The sequence below is a fragment of the Felis catus genome, chromosome E1 (genome assembly GCF_018350175.1).
Source record: "Felis catus isolate Fca126 chromosome E1, F.catus_Fca126_mat1.0, whole genome shotgun sequence".
In the NCBI taxonomy this organism is placed as follows: domain Eukaryota; kingdom Metazoa; phylum Chordata; class Mammalia; order Carnivora; family Felidae; genus Felis; species Felis catus.
The window spans coordinates 49,472,136-49,487,439 of NC_058381.1; the positions used below are offsets into that span (position 1 = coordinate 49,472,136).

Here is a 15,304-nt window from a genome sequence, read left to right on the forward strand (position 1 = left end):
TTGAAAAGGAGGAAGGTTGGGGCCCCTGAGTGGCTCAGTCGCTTGAGCGTCCGGCTTCGGCTCAGGTCATGATCTCGCAGTTCGTGAGTTCGAGCCTCGCGTCCGGCTCTGTGCTGACAGCTCGGAGCCTGGAACCTGCTTCCGACTCTGTGCCTCCCTCTTTCTCTGTTCCTCCCCCACTCGTGCTCTGTCTCTCTCTCTCAAAAAATCAATAAACATTTTTAAAAAGTTAAAAAAAAAAAAGAAAAGGAGGAAGTTCAAAGTAATCATTAGGCCACATCCCCAGTTTCTTTCTTTCTTTTTCCTTTTCTTTTTTAACATTCATTTTGAGATAGAGACGGAGCACGAGCAGGGCAGGGGCAGAGAGAGACAGAAGAATCCCAAGCAGGCTGTGTGCCGTCAGCCCAGACCCTGATGCGCGGCTTCAACTCCTGAACCGTGAGCTCACGACCTGAGCCGAAATCAAGAATCAGACGCTTAACTACTGAGCCACCCGGGCGCCCCCACGTGTCCAGGTGAAAAGACAGGGTGGGGAGAAGATCCTACTCCTGAGAAAGCGGGCGAGAAAGTCTATCGGCAACGTGCGCTGCAAGCGAAAAGTGCCACAGCAATATTCGTGCTCTCGAGATGCGGGCCCGCCGTCTGCAGAGCACGGATGGGTGTGAGGACGCTTGCGTGTCCTAGGGCCCTAACGCCCACACATCTGGCCACACGTGCTGCTTCAGTTTCCACTCTTTCCCAAAACTTGGCCTGAGCCGTGAGATGGTCACGACGGCTGAGCTCAAGAGACCCTTGTGGCTTCATACAGACGTCCGAGTCTCTCCAGCGAAGGAAGGGTTGAAAAGGAGCTGTTGTTTCTGAAAGGGGATCACAAGAGAGCATAGCGAGAAAGAGCTGGAGGTGAAAATCCTTTTGCGTCGTAAGACGCCTGGAAGAAAAAAGAAAAAGCGACAGATCAACCAGATCCTGAGGTGGTTGACAAGCGAGAACAGCATCAGTGAGGCCAAGACCGACGGGTTCCCTTGGTCCAGATGAATTGTTTTGCTCAGACTGAATTTTTAGCCTCTCAAATAACTGCTGTTGAGCACAAGACAATCCGGATGGAGAAGCACGGGCGGCTCAACTCAAACCATCTGCACATTGGACAATCACCTAGTCTGTGCTCTGTTGACAGTGGGTCCGGAGAACTATCTCTGTCTCCACTACTCCGGCTAACCAGAAGGTCCGTTCCAGAAGTGACACGGGGCTACAGGGGTCACAAAATCTTATATGCAGAGTTCTCTCTCTTCTCATGGATCCCGCTCAAAGCCCTTAGTCCTTTGACCTGGAAAGAAAACTTAGTTCACCCATTCATTTTGTTTCCTTTTGTTAATCTTCTCTCTTGAGGTTCTCGTGAAAAGTGGCTAAAATGGATTTGGTTCTTTGCATCATGGAGCATACTCTTTGGCACAGGATAGGCATTCCCGAGAGTATTTGTGGCTGTGAATGGATGTTTCTTATTTTGCAACCTTGCCATTTCTCCTCTGCTTTCTTTTTCTTTTCTTTTCTTTTTTTTCTTTTTTTACCAAAGATGAATTGGCTTCCCTGAACCTCTGGACTGGGAGGTGAGTCTTCCCAAATGGTCCCCAGGGGCCCAGAGCCGGCCGTGCCACACATTCAGGTGACACGGCTTTCTTTCCACCAACCCGTCCTAGCGTCGATAGGCCCTCCGTGGTGATTTCGAGCCAGTTGTCTGCCAAAGGATGAGATTTGAGCGTGGGTCGTGTTGAGCTTGACATGGTAGGGGCGAAACCCTCAATGCTCTTAAGAAATTCTAAGCTCGAGGGGCGCCTGGGTGGCGCAGTCGGTTAAGCGTCCGATTTCAGCCAGGTCACGATCTCGCGGTCCGTGAGTTTGAGCCCCGCGTCGGGCTCTGGGCTGATGGCTCAGAGCCTGGAGCCTGTTTCTGATTCTGTGTCTCCCTCTCTCTCTGCCCCTCCCCCGTTCATGCTCTGTCTCTCTCTGTCCCAAAAATAAATAAATGTTGAAAAAAAAAAATTAAAAAAAAAAAAAAAAAAAGAAATTCTAAGCTCGAGCTTGCTTGCACGACAGCGGGTACGGGCTGCAAGAAACACAAAAGGAAGACAAAAGCAAGTGGTTTCCTTTCGGCTTTTGGAAGGAATGGGAATTACACCAGCTCCCCCGCCCTCTCAACGGCGTCTACACAGCGCCGGGCATCTTCCTCAGGTAGCACACATTCCATCTCACACACCAACCCCCGACTGGGGGCTTCTAGCCTGTTTCAAACGTTTCCTTTCAACCTGGACCATTCAATTCTGTCTTTATTCCCCGGCTTTTATCCATGTAACTATGGCAGTGCTCTCTGGAGAAGAGAGGGAAAAAATCAATGAGCGACCTGCCTACACACCACACTCGGTTAACCTGGCTTGAAAGGGAAGAGCCAATTTCTCTCAGCCTCCCCTTGGCTGCCACTAACACTTTACTTCTCTCCAAAGGAAAACATGCCAGGACTTTGCAGCGCACAGGGAAAAACCCGGGGCCCGTCTGATAAAAGCACATCCCCCAGGGCCTTGGCTGCTTTAGGAAACACACTCTCTGGCACAATGTGGAAAATGAGGTCACATCGGCTTTCTGGATGGCCCAAACCTTCACGGCCCGATTGGCCATCGCGTCCAGGAGTTGCTGCTGGGCCGACAAAGCAATGCAGTGTCTGCATTGTCTTGAAAGCAAGTGATACCTCATAGACTTGGTGATCACTCCTCTTCCTAATTCCTTTTATTAAGATGCCTGATTGGGAGGCCACAGCTCATGTCACCACCCTTTTCCTTTGTACATCGACTATTGTATTAAAAAAAAAAAAAAAAAGCGCTGGTGCAAAGCTCTTGACCTCCAACTGAGCTAGGTGAACGACCACTCACACACCTTCCTGTGCGGCCCACCCTCCTTGCCTGTCCCCTCCCCTCGGCTTGTTCAGCAGTAGATACTCTCCCCACACCCCGTTTCTACTCCCATTGCCTCTGTCGAATCATGCCATCCTTCTGGGATGACACTACTCCCTTCCACGAGGAGCTCCCGAGCGCCCATTCCTCCAGGGAGCCTGCCTGGATTGACCCCTGCTTTCTCTTATCCACAGTTGTAACTCCCTTTCCCACGTGTCTGCTTCACACCGTCTTGGTTCTCTGTCTACAGTTTCCTCCCTAGAGTTGTGGCCTGTGTGTCTCAGATCACGAACTCCTGGAGGGAATGGCCTGGGCTCTGTAATTTCCTGGGTTAACCTTTGATGATGGGGATAAGACGGTGTGGCCTAGAGGGATGTTTTACTTTTGATGAGGGAAAATGAAAAGCCCTGTCCAATCAGCAGTGGTTTCCATGCCCGTGCTTACTTCTAATCGGGGCACCTCTAGGCCACCCTCACTTCTGCCCTTTCTCCTCTACTCTTATTTCTTCCAAATCACATACCCGGAAGCCCAGACTCCCTGAATCCACCTGGCCCTCTCACTTGGTTTTATGTACCATTTCTTAGAGCAAGGACCCGTCTCGGATCCAACTTAATTACCACTAATCACTGGGTTCGCTGGCCAGGCTATATAAAGAACCACTCTATCTCCGCATCTCGGGCTCTGAGGTTCAGCCTTCCCTGTTATCCACCCACCTGAGCCAAGAAGTTGATTGTCTGGCTAGGGAAAATGAGTTTAACAATGATATGAAGGGAGCACGAGCCAAGTAGGGGACGTCACATTAAAGGTGGTTTGGCACGACGCCTGCCCCCTCGCCTAGGACAGAGATGGTGTGGTGGCCCCCAAACGCTTGGTCATAACCCTTCACCCTTGCCTTGGTCCTATAGTAGGAGGGGCATACTTCCTGCTCCTTAATTTTGGGCTCAGTCGCATCGCTCGTTTTCACCAGTGAAATGTTAGTGGATCTGACATAAGCAGAGACTAAAGACTTACTCGTGTGGCTGGTCTTTCCCTTGTACGCCCCTAATCTCAACATGAGAAGAGTATTCTCTGGCTGCACTGCTGACGCTTTAGCAGGGTCCCCAGAAAAGAAACACACTGAGCAGCCCTGAGCCCAAACCATAGCAAGAACCAAGCTAGACTGCAGCTTGAAGCAGAGCACGTCCAGCCTGCCTGATATTCCGTAGATCTGCTAAATCCTAGGTGCCTCCAAGGTGAACGAGCAAGAATAAATGATTCTAGCTTTAAGCTGCTGGTTTTCGGGGGGGGGGGGATTTGTTATGCAGCATTATTGTAGCGGTTGCTAGCTGAGACAGACGGCAGATAGGTTTACTCTTGCCTGTCAACTCTGTTCAGTTGGTAGAGACTGAGAAGGAGGTTTCGCTGAGTGGAGGGTTGTGAGACCAGTTTGGGCTCAGAGTGAAAGAATTCTGGAATTGATTAGTGATGTCTGCCATAGGAGTAGCGGTGGCTCACGTGTCACATATCTACCATCTCGGGTCTAAAGCCTCTCCTGGTGACTTACACTGTCTCCCACGGATGGGGCAGAATACAGGAATGTGGCCTATTGAAAAGCACTTGTATGAGCAGGTAGGAGTAGATGACACATTCTGGTGTTTGCATATTCATCTTTCAGGCTATCGCTAGCACACAAGGGCACCATAGCACATACAGTCTCTTAGAAAAACGCACTCCTTCCGGACAGATGCAGCCCCAAGGGTGCCAACTTGGCGACCAATAAGCCCTCTTGGGGGATGGGGGAGAGAGGTGTCTCTTCTTCCAGGTAGCTATGCCCCATGCTGGGATACATAGCTTAGCAAGCATAGCATGGGCTGGATTTCCGCCCCCATTCACTCCTCTGGCTGAGCACCTTTGTCTAGTGTACAAATTGTACCAGTGTACGTGATAGGCTGACCAGTACCGAGATGGGAATAAAAGGAAAAGGAAATAAGATGAAAAAAGAGAAAAGTCTGCCCTTCTCTGATGTCAGTTCTGCCCAACTCCTGTGCTTTGGAGTTTTGAATGAGTCATCCTAGCACTATGCGACCTTGGATTTCAGGCCCACACTGCTTGTATATACTGAGTCGTTAGAAGAACAGTTTAATTGAAATGGATAAGCCTACTACTGGACAGACATGTTCTATTCCAAAAGAGGAAACTTCTATCCCACTGAATCACTAACCTGCAAATGTTGCAAAGTTCTAGGCTGAGGACCAGCTCTCTGAAATCGGTTGCCCGCTCCTGCGTGTCAGGTGCCTTGGAAAAGAAAACACTGTAGGGAAAAAGGATCCCCTTCTGCAAGGTAACTGAAAACCCGAGTAACGACTGACCCTGGGAATTAGGTTGCTCGAGTTTGAAGAGCCAAATGAAAAGGAGTCACATCTGGTTCCATTTTTCTTGTGAAATTATCTCACACTGACCAAGTAGGTCCTTTCCTGAGCATATAAATACAGAAGACACACACATGGTTGTTATCAAACAGTATTGTGCAAAATTAAATTGGCTACTTTATGGTGAAATGGAGAAGGATGGCGGGCATTTCAAACACACGAGTTTCTCTTCGTCGAGTCTGGAAGCAATCACTCATAAAGACAGCTACTTTATCTCCTTGAGTGTGGACCATTCTAGAAGGGACATCAGGTTGGGTTAAAACCAGTGACACGGCCAAACCGGCAATGGAGCCAAGGCACACCGAGCCCTGACTGCTCGATTATTTGAGGGAAGATAGTCTGAGTTAATGACAGAAATCACCCCCACTCTATGTCCCAAACTGGTCTTTTGGACAAGGTCTCTAATGTGCTGGCCATATGTGAACTAAGGGCCAGAGGGAATGGACTTACTGGGATTTTCCAATTATCATTTGGTCCCAGAGACATGCTGCACTGTTGCTACCTGGCTCTCATCTCCAGATTGTTCCAGGGAATGCACAATAGACAGGAAGCAGCAATCAAAGAAAGGCTTCAAACCCTAGCTGTGGTGAGCCTTGAAATGACTCCATATTGAACCAGAAGAAGAGAATATTAAAGGGGGAGTTGATATTCCCAGCCGGGTATTTCATTGAGACTCTCATTGCTCAGCAGTCGTTCCAAAAGATCGTGAATCACCCCCCCCCCCCGCCCCCGGTGGAGTTTCCCACAGTTCCTGTGTGAACAAAAGGATGGTGGTGGGCGGTGGGGGAAAGAGTGAGACAATGAACTGTAAAGCAATAAAAGTTACGAGGTCGGGAGAGGGAGAGAGCCCATGAAATTGTTTTCCCTACCACCCTGCCTTGGTATTCCCAGATGTTCTTATTTTTAGAGGCTGGGTTGAAGGGGAAGAAGTTTGAGCTAAATTGGGATCCATGAACGGTGTGTAAGTGGGCCAAATTGGAAGATCACTGTGAATTTTCTTAGGGAGGAGAGCAGAGTCCTGGTCCAGAATTCCCTTCTCTTTAACCTTCCTGTTTCCAAACTTACTGTACTGGTGAGATCTTGTTATAGCGCAAACCACGCACCCCAACTCTCACACAATCAGACAGACCCAGGCTCTTGCTAACTGTCTTCTGAAGCCCTGTTCAAGGAGGACTACAGCCAAGCCAGTAGCCTCTAAGAGTATGGGAGTCAGAGCTTGAATTCCATTCTTGGGAAGATATTTCTGTCATATACATCCTGCGGCACATTCAGGAAGACTGTATCCAACAGGGAAAAGAATTGGAGAGGAGGATCTTTTCTTCTGTCCCTGCCCAGAGGATGAAGATGGCCAAATAGGGTCCTCCCTTGAAATAAAAAGCAAAAAATAGAAGTGTGTCATTTAAGCTCTGGGGGAATCATAACGTGGCCCACTCTCTCGTACTCGAAAGTTGGAAGACACGGAAAAAAATTTGATTTATTGTAGTTCAGACTTCTCTCAATAAAAGAAGGTAGGGCATCTGAGAGAAGAAAGTTGTTATTTTTTTTAAATGTTTATTTATTTTGGAGAGAAAAAGAGAGAAAGGTCGTGAGTAGGGGAGAGGGAGAGAGACAGAATCCAAGGCAGGCTCCAGGCTCTGAACTGTCAGCAGAGAACCTGACCCTGGGGCCTCAAACTCGTGAACTACGAGATCATGGCCTGACCGAAGGTGAACGCCTAACCGACCAAGCCACCCAGGTGCCCCGGGAGGAAACTGTTTTAAGGGACGGGGTTTTCCACCTCCAGCGACAAGGGGTAGGAGTGGTGGTGCGAACAGCTGTGGGTCTTGTTAGGCAAAGCGATGTGAACTTGAAAGCTCACAGTGCCACTCTCCTATTATTCTGGGTTGGGGTGGTTTGAAAATGAGTGGCTTGGGGCACCTGGGTGGCTCAGTCGGTTAAGCGGCCGACTTCGGCTCAGGTCACGATCCCGAGGTCCGTGAGTTCGAGCCCCGCGTCGGGCTCTGTGCTGACAGCTCAGAGCCTGGAGCCTGTTTCGGATTCCGTGTCTCCCTCTCTCTGACCCTCCCTCGTTCATGCTCTGTCTCTCTCTGCCTCAAAAATAAATAAACGTTAAAAAAAAAAAAAAATCAGTGGCTAAAGAAGAAACCGTAGAGCACTGTGCAGTCAGCTGACACGAGCCTCTCTCTCTCTCTCTGCCCCTCCCCCACTCATGCTCTGTCTCTCTCTGTCTCAGAAATAAATAAACATTAAACAATTTTTTTAAATATTAAAAAAAAAAAAGGCAACTCAAATTTAACCTATTCAAAGCACCTCTTGATTTCCCCATCAGTCCCCAGTGGTGCACAGACAAACATCATCCAGCCCGGAAGCCCGGGACTTCACCTATCTCCTCCCCCCCCTCCCCCCCCCCCCGCCAAGTTGCCTTCTAGTGGGCCCGGAAGCCCTGGCCTACCTGTGATCATTAAGTGCCCTCACCTTCCACATCTTATTTTAGGGCTGGCCCTGAGATTCCTTGCACATGCGTTCTCCCTTCTAGGGGAAAAAAAAAAAAAAAAAGGAAATGACTGCGCAAGGTTTGCGTCTCTTTGGAAATTAACACTTAAATGTGCGCTATTTTTCGAAAGCTGGCAGCTAGTCCGAATGCAGAGAAGGGGTGGGGGGGGGGGACACCCCGTAGGTTCTAGCGAAAGGGAACAGGAGGCGGAGGCCGGTGGAACAGAGGAAGGGTCAGACAAGAGGGCCCCGCGGGTGTGGGTGGGGCATGGACTGTCTAGTGCCCAACAGCGGCCAGACCCTGGGCACCGGCTGCTGCCCCTGCCCCTCCTTCCCCAACCTTCTCTCCGCGTGGGTGAGACCCGAGTGGGCTCCCCGCGCCGCTCAGCGCGAGGAAGGCAGGAGGCTGTGCCTGACGGCCTTCCGGATGGCCCTGCGAGCTGGACGCTACTCCAGCACGGAGAGGAAATAAAGTCCGGAATACTTGGGCCAGAAGAGTTGCAGGCTATCCCACCTCGTGTCTTCATCCTCTTCTGGGCGCGCATTGGAGCCCGTTGGCTCGGTGGAGCTGCAGGTGTCTAAGGAGGCCTTTGAGTTTTCTGGGCATTTGCGATTCTCTTTCATGTATGCGGTCGAAAAACGGGCAAGGAAATCGAAAATGTAAATCTTGAAGCAAACGCGTGCGTCAGGGAGACGCCAGACTCCCTTCAGAGGAGCAGAGCCTCGTGAGGGACTCCCAGGGAGGAGAAAGCAAGGAGCGTCTCGCCGGGCAGGCAGTGGAGGCCCTTCACGCCGGAAGAGAAGGCCTTGCCGGAAGGGGCGGGGCTTGCCCCGAGAGCCAATGGGATGCCTGGGTTCTCCCGGGCCAAGATGAAGGATGTTCCCGAAGAGGGATGAGGTCCTTTTGCTCCCCGTCTCACATTACCTGACAAACGGTTGATTAGAAGGGTGGGGGAGAATTGCATCTGGGTCTTCTGTCCCCGCAGTCTGGGAACTCGTGTCCCTGAACCTATGAGTTTTCCTTTAGGGACATCACCACGATGAACTGAACCTTCTCTGGAAGAGACTCAGGGAAAACTATGACACTGACCAATTTGTCTTTGTCTCTTCTACTCCTGCCTTCTTCCTTTTTTTTTTTTCTTTTTCTTTCTTTTCTTTTCTTTCTTTTTTTTTTTTTTTTTAAGATTTTACTTTTTAAGTGATCTCCACACCCAACATGGGGCTTGAACTCACAACCCTGAGATCATGAGTCCCATGCTTTAGGAACTGAGCCAGCCAGGGGCCCCTTTTAATAAAATACCTCATACATGTCCAAACAATAACCAAATAGAAAATACAGTGAAAATGAATGGAATGGGGTTGGGGGGGAGGGGGCGCCTGGGTGGCTCGGTAGGTTAAGCGTCCGACTTCAGCTCAGGTCATGATCTCATGGTTGGTTCTTCAGTTAGAGCCCCACGTCAGGCTCTGTGCTGACAGCTCAGAGCCTGGAGCCTGCTTCAGATTCTGTCTGTCTGTCTGTCTCTCTCTGCCCTTCCCCTGCACACACTCTGTCTCTTTTACTCAAAAATAAATAAACATTTAAAAACATTTGGCGGGGGGGGCGCTTGGGTGGCTGAGTCGGTTAAGCAGCCAACTTTCGCTCAGGTCATGATCTCACAGCTCCTGAGTTTGAGCCCCATATCGGGCTCTGTGCTAACAGCTCAGAGCCTGGAGCCTGCTTTGAATTCTGTGTCTCCCTCTCTCTCTGCCCCTCCCCTGCTCATGCTTTCTCTCTCTCCCTCTCAAAAATAAATAAACATTGAAAATAAATAAAAATATATTTTTAAACGCCAGGAACAAATTTAATAAGAACTGTTCAGCACTTACATGAAGAAAGTACTTAGCTTTACTGATAATCATAAATTTAGAGGATGACAAATGGAGAGGCATCCTTTGGTCTTGGATACACAGATACAATAGTGATAAGCGAACTTTGCTCCCTAAATTATTTTGAAAACTTAACCCAACCCTAATTAAAAGCTCAACTAGAGTTTTGGGTAGAATAATTCTAAAATTCATCAGGAAAACAGAAGGGTAAAAATAACCAGGAAATTCTTTCAAAGGGAAAACAAGAAGGTAAATAGTCTTTCAAGTAATAAATCATGTTCTGAAATTATAGTGATTTAAATGCTGTCGTACAATGAAAAGAACAAATTGGAGGTCCCAGAAATATATGCATGTAAATCTCAGAATTCAGTATATGATAAAGGGCATTTTCAAGAAAATGGGGAAAAGATAATTTATTGAATGCTATGGGGACAACTGGCTAGCCATTTGGAAAAAAAAATGCCATCATTCTTTTTTTTTTTTTTTAATTTTTTTTTCAATGTTTATTTATTTTTGGGACAGAGAGAGACAGAGCATGAACGGGGGAGGGGCAGAGAGAGAGAGGGAGACACAGAATCGGAAACAGGCTCCAGGCTCCGAGCCCTCAGCCCAGAGCCCGACGCGGGGCTCGAACTCAGGGACCGCGAGATCGTGACCTGGCTAAAGTCGGACGCTTAACCGACTGCGCCACCCAGGCGCCCCAAAAATGCCCTCATTCTGCCAAACAAATTCCAGATGCTTTAAATGTAAAAACTAAAACCATAAAAGTACTAGGAGAAAGCAAGGGTGCAAATGTGTATAATTTTTGGACGGAAACTTCTAGGCATGGCAAAAATGCTATAAACAATAAAGAAAAAGATTGGAACATGTGACAACATAAAAATTAAAAACTTCTGCACAACAAACCCCATAAACAAAGTAAAAAATAAAGCACAAATAGGAAAAACATTTAGGACACATGTCAGAGGGTTAATATCCCTAATCCAGAAAAACCTATTATCGATAGCGAACCAAACGACCCAAGACAACGGTACCTGTGTATCAGGCTTCACAGTTGATAAAATCGTTTCAAATTCAGAGTGTCGGTCAAAACGATATTTGGGACATGCTTCCACTAACCAAAGCATCTGTTGTTTTTCTGAAATGCAAAGTTCATTGGGCATCCTGTGTTTTTTTGCTAAAGCAGGCAACCTTGTTTCAGACACACGAGTTCACTGTGGCCCTGCAGTAACTCAGTGAGGTATGGAAGAAGGGGTCAGGTAGCTTTTCAAACAAGTTTCCTCATCTCTCAAGTAAGATGTGAGAAGGAAATTGGATACGAAATGTATAGAATCTGGTATAGGGCCTGACACATAAAGAGTATTGTTCGATACATGTTGGTTTGGGTTTGCTTTCCTTTATACACACACCCATTTTACAGATGAGAAAACCGAGGTTCAGAAAGGGGAAGTGACTGGCCCAGGTTTACCCCGCTAGTAAGACACAATCGTCTTCACACTCCAGGCCAGACGACCCCATTCTCTGCCCCCCTTACCCCATGTCCACTGCCTTCCCTGAGCCCTCTCATGCCTTGATGTGCCCAGTTCCTGGGTCCTACTGAACCTGACCGTCCTTTCCCTATCCAGGTGTCTGATCTCGGTCCTCTACCCCACCTATCCATCTGAGAAACTATGCTAGAACAGGGGTTCTCCACCCTGGCTGTCTGTTAGAATCATTTGGGGAGCTTTTTACAAAATCTGAATGCTCGGACCATATCAGACCAATTAAATCAGAACCCTGGGGATAGGACGCAGGAGATTTCAGCGTGCAGCCAAAATTGAGCATCACGGCGATGACGTGAGTATCTCTGGCTGGTCTCAATACTGTAAAACGTTTGCCGATGAGATTTTGCTCAACACTCTCATTTTGTAGATCGGAGCACCGAGACCCCGAAGAATAGAATAACTTGACTTGGGTGGCCCTCTCTGATTAGGGAGGCGAATTAGAAACTAGAGCTCAGGCTTTCTAATTCCTCATCTGTTGCTTTGTCTGCTGCGGCGTGTTCAGACAATTTTGTTTCTTCTCCAAACACATACAACCTTTCTCAGGCACCTTCAGCTACAGAAAGAGCCTAGGACTTGGATTTCAGTAACAGAGGTATTTGCCTGTGGACTTCCGCCCCCCCCCCCAACAAGTTTTGTTCCATGAATTGAATTCCATCCACCTTGACCCCCATTTCTTCTCTTCTCAAGTCCTCAGCTTGATCTCTGGTGACCATTTCGGGCCTTTCCCTCAAGTGGACAGGGGCAGACACCTCTCCCGGCGGCGTTGGTCCCGCAGCATTTCTGATGCATCCCTGCTCCCAAGGACAGCTCCCTCCTCCGTCCGGCAATGCTGTTGCCCTCCAATGGGCCAAGGCTTGTTTTCCTGCTTCAGTTTCCTCTAGACTTCGAGTTCTCCCTCAAAGCTTACCTCGTCTTCCCTTTTGCTCCGAGTGCCGCAGGGTGAGAACTAAGCTGATGAGCTGATTTGCCTTGGGGATATATCATTGTTCATTGCTTAGCTTTAGAATAAGAAAATATTTCTGCTTCCTCTTCACGAGCTGTTATCCTGCTCCGAAAACCCGTTTGGCTTCTGTTTGGGACCTTGGGGTCAGAGATTCTCAATCTGTGGCCCGTGGACCACCAACAGGGCGTAAAACGCAAAGGGTCCAATGAACATGGCAGGTAAGTCATAAACCAGGCACGGGAGTTTTTGTTTTGTTTTGTTTTGTTTTGTTTTAACGTTTATATTTAAGAGAGAGAGAGAGAGCACGAGCAGGGGAGGGGCAGAGACAGAGAGGGAGACACAGCATCCGAAGCAGGCTCCAGGCTCCGAGCTGTCAGCACAGAGCCCCACGCGGGGCTCGAACTCACGAACCGCGAGGTCATGACCTGAGGCCAAGTCAGCCGCTTAACCGCCTGAGCCACCCAGGCGCCCCTGGAGTTTCTTGATGTGCTAATTAACAAGGACACAGAGCGCTCTGTCTCAATGTTAAAATATTCTGAGAACCGTGTTCCATTGTGATTGCTGGTCGTGAAGGCCGTATTCTGAGAAGGGCCGCGTGACACCAAAGCAGCTCAGCACCCTCGTGGCAGCATCCCTGGGTGACGTGCGCACGCGCAGTGGGTCTTTCTGAGCCTTTAAGATACGTGAATGGCCCCTGCGTCGCGGGCTGTGTTAGGCCAGGGCTGGTGGAAAGTTGGGCCCTTCTGCAAAGCTGGCTCCAGACCTGTCGTCTTTGGGGCGGCTCCGCGTTTGAGAGCACAGCTTCCTTCCACAACCTTGACGGGGAATTACGTATTCAAGAAATACAACTGGGAGGCATGAGTCAAAGTTCTTCTGGTATTGAGAAACACGAATCCATTCACGCCGGCTCAGAGCAGGGCTTTGGCGCGCTGACCCGGGCTTCTTATGAAAACCCAGCACAGCCTGGCCTCTTGGGGAGCAGGAAGCTGCCCAGGACCGAGACACCTTCTTTCTGTGGCTCTCGAGGCCTCCCGATCTCTGCCTCCTTCTGCACGCCCGCCACACTTTGCCTTTTTGGACCGGCCTCCTTCATTATCTCCTGAGATCTGCTCTTCCAAAATTTCAGTTCTGGCTCCTTCTAGTGCCCACTCGAGCCCTGATGCCTCATGGCCGTGCAGCCCAGCTTCTCACAGCTAACTTGCTGTGGGACTTCTAGCGCCCGGCACGCCTTTGGTTCTCCTCTTCTGGGCTCTTGGGACGACTGCACATCCCGACGCCATGGCGGTCAGGTTGGGCCGTGCGACTGGTCATTGCCAAGGTTTCTCAACAGGGATACTGCTGATGCCCCTGCTGAATAATTCTTTGTGGTGGGGGCCTGGTCTGTGTATCGTAGGATATTTAGCAGTATCCCTGGCCTTTAGCCAATAGATAAAATTCAAAATTGCCAGGGCGCCAGGGTGGCTCAATCGGTTGAGGGTCCGACTTCGGCTCAGGTCATGATCTCACGGTTCGTGAGTTTGAGGCCCACGTTGGGCTCTGTGCTGACAGTTCAAAGCCTGGAGCCTGCTTCCGATTCTTTGTCTCCCTCTCTCTCTGCCCCTCCCCTGCTCACACTCTGTCTCTCTCTCTCTCTCAAAAATAAATAAACATTTTAAAAAAATTAAAAATTTCCCTCCGCTGAGAGCCACCACCCTATAATTTCTGGGACAAATTGAAGCCATTCTCCCCCACTTTTCCCATCTATACTCCTTGTCATGAGACCACTTACCTCCATTTTTGGTTCAGAAATTCAAGTCACGTGTATAGGGAATTTGTTACCTCGGGGATGAGCCCATCACCTGTTTTGGTCTTTATTGTTTCCTCTTTTTCTCTATTACTTAAAAAAAAAAAAAAAAGGAAAATGGAGGACCCCTCCTACCTTTGTGTTCTAGCACCCGCTCGAAGCTACTTGTTTGGAGCGGGGTCCGTATGTAGACTCTACTGGGAACTCTGCAGGTGACCAAGAATACACTGGAAATTCAGTGGTTAAGCTGAAAGGAAATCAATGGCTCACCCTCATTGCTCGTGCTCTCCCTTCTCTAAATCAGTGTTTCCTTTAAATGGATAGCAGCAACCAAATTTAGTTTCTCCACGAGCCCTCTCGCTGTTCAAGTTTGTCAGAAGAGCGTAGGCCCCAGCTTTCCTCCACTTCTTCGTGAGGCCACTTTCATTGGAAGGGCCTCCTTTCTACTCTGCCTCAAGTGAGAGAGAAGGAGCCGTTTGCCACATGTAAACAGAAGAGGCATCATGTGAAAACAGTCACCCAGCAAACAAGATCCTCAGAGGGCCTCTGGTGTGTGACCAGTTCAAAGTGGCCACTCGCTGACCAGTAATTAGCTTGGTTGAGGGCTGCCGCGCAGAGCCAGTGAACTTCAAAAGGCAACTTTTGGGAAGAAGCTTCTTTCCTGGAGGAGATGTGAGGAACCTTTCTTAGAGGTACTGCCCGAGTCTGTCCTGTGACCTTGCACAGTGGAGCTGAAAAGTGGATTAAGGCAGGAAATAACAAGCTACGTGTGTGCCCGCACGCACTCACACATTCGCACACAGCTTTGCTCATTTACTTTCTGTATTAAAGGGCCTGCTGACCTCTGTGATTTCCTCCCCCTCAAATTCAGAAGCGATGAATAGGAAGCATTCTGACTTTAAATGCGACGGAGAGCTTTGAAAAGATGGAAAATTAGCAACATCTGGGCTGAGGAACCCAAAGAGACCTGAAAGGGAAGGAAATGCCTGAAAGAAGTTTCAGATGTCATTGTGATCCCCGGGGCCAGTGTTTGGATGGATAGGTGGCTTCATGTGGCTATGAAAGGGGGTCGGGGCCTCCGTGCCCACCCCAGCTTGGCTCCCTGTCTGCATCTTTTGTTTTTCTTCTCTTCTCCGGGATCTGCCAAACAGGAACGAACATTCTTCTGCTTGGGAAATGGTTTCCACTGAGTCTCTTGGACATTCTGACTGATGCCATGGAAATCGAGGGGACCTATTTTCTCCAGCATGTTTCTTTCTCTTTTCTTCAACACGTAACACTGCCAGCCCTTGATCTTGTCCTCAAACCTCCCTCAAAAAGGACGAGAT

At 49.0% G+C, this 15,304-nt stretch overlaps 1 long non-coding RNA gene across 1 annotated transcript; it reads right to left on the reverse strand.

Moving 5' to 3' along the window:
- Positions 1–2,056: 2,056 nt before the first annotated feature.
- LOC111557848 lies at positions 2,057–8,711 on the reverse strand. The gene is made up of 4 exons (XR_002738231.2): positions 8,355–8,711; positions 7,823–7,879; positions 5,140–6,711; positions 2,057–2,101 (listed from the first exon to the last, which is right to left on the reverse strand). It is a non-coding gene; the product is annotated as an uncharacterized LOC111557848 (long non-coding RNA).
- Between the last annotated feature and the right edge of the window lie 6,593 nt (positions 8,712–15,304).